The sequence below is a fragment of the Otolemur garnettii genome, unplaced genomic scaffold, assembly GCF_000181295.1.
Source record: "Otolemur garnettii isolate 467f Iridium unplaced genomic scaffold, OtoGar3 scaffold00152, whole genome shotgun sequence".
Classification (NCBI taxonomy): Eukaryota; Metazoa; Chordata; class Mammalia; order Primates; family Galagidae; genus Otolemur; species Otolemur garnettii.
In genome coordinates, this window is record NW_003852547.1 from 672199 (window position 1) to 673175 (window position 977).

The window sequence follows — 977 nt, forward strand, 5'->3', positions numbered from 1 at the left end:
TTTTTGCAGTTTTTGGCCTGGGTTGGGTTTGAACCCTCCACCTCCAGCATATGGGGTTGGTGCCCTACTCCTTGAGCCACAGATGCCACCCTAGTTTTTTTTAGTAGAGATGAGGGTCTTGCTCTTTCTGAGGGTGATCTGGAACTCCTGAGCTCAAGCAATCCACCCACCTTGGCCTGTCAGAGTGCTAGGATTATAGGCATGAGCCACTGTGCCCCGTCCTGAGTGCAAGCTGATTGCTTCATCAGGTGCTCAGCTGAGGACACAGTTGGACTTCAGAGGTGTGAGTCTTCAGAGTGGCCTGGGAATAACATGCTGATTTCTGACTTTATGGATTATTTGAGGAATTTTGGGGGATTACTGACCACACTGGAGTTTTGCCTTTACCAGCTGACAGTTGTCCCTGTCCCCTGAGATGTGAGTATGAGCTTACATTTCCTAAGTACCAGATGTTACATGGTTTGCTCAGCATGTTACTGCAGTGGTTTCACTTGATCTTTCTAACAGCCCCATGAGGTAGGTACTGTGCAATCCCTGTTTTGCAGAAGAGAAAACAATAGATGTCATTTAGCTAGAGTGACAGCTGCTGTTTGAACACTGGTTACCTGTCCGACTCTCAAATCCATATGTCTGATCACCACTCTCACATGTCTGACCACCAGTCTCTCCACCTCCCAGGCAAGGGAACTTCGTTAGTGCTGATCCATGGGACTGAAAGTCATCCTAGCACAAGGCAGGCAGAGGGGCACCAAAATAGCTGCTTTCTGCTGGGCACGGAGGCTCATGCCTGTAGCCCCAGCACTTTGGGAGACTAAAGGGCAGTCTGGGAGTTCAAGAACATAGGGCAATATAGCCAGATCTGTCTCAACAAGAAATAAGCTGGGTCTGGTGGTGTGTACCTGAAGTCCCAGCTGCTTAGGAAGCTGTGGTGGATCACCTGAGCTCAGGAAATTGAGTTTACAGTGCGCTATGATTGC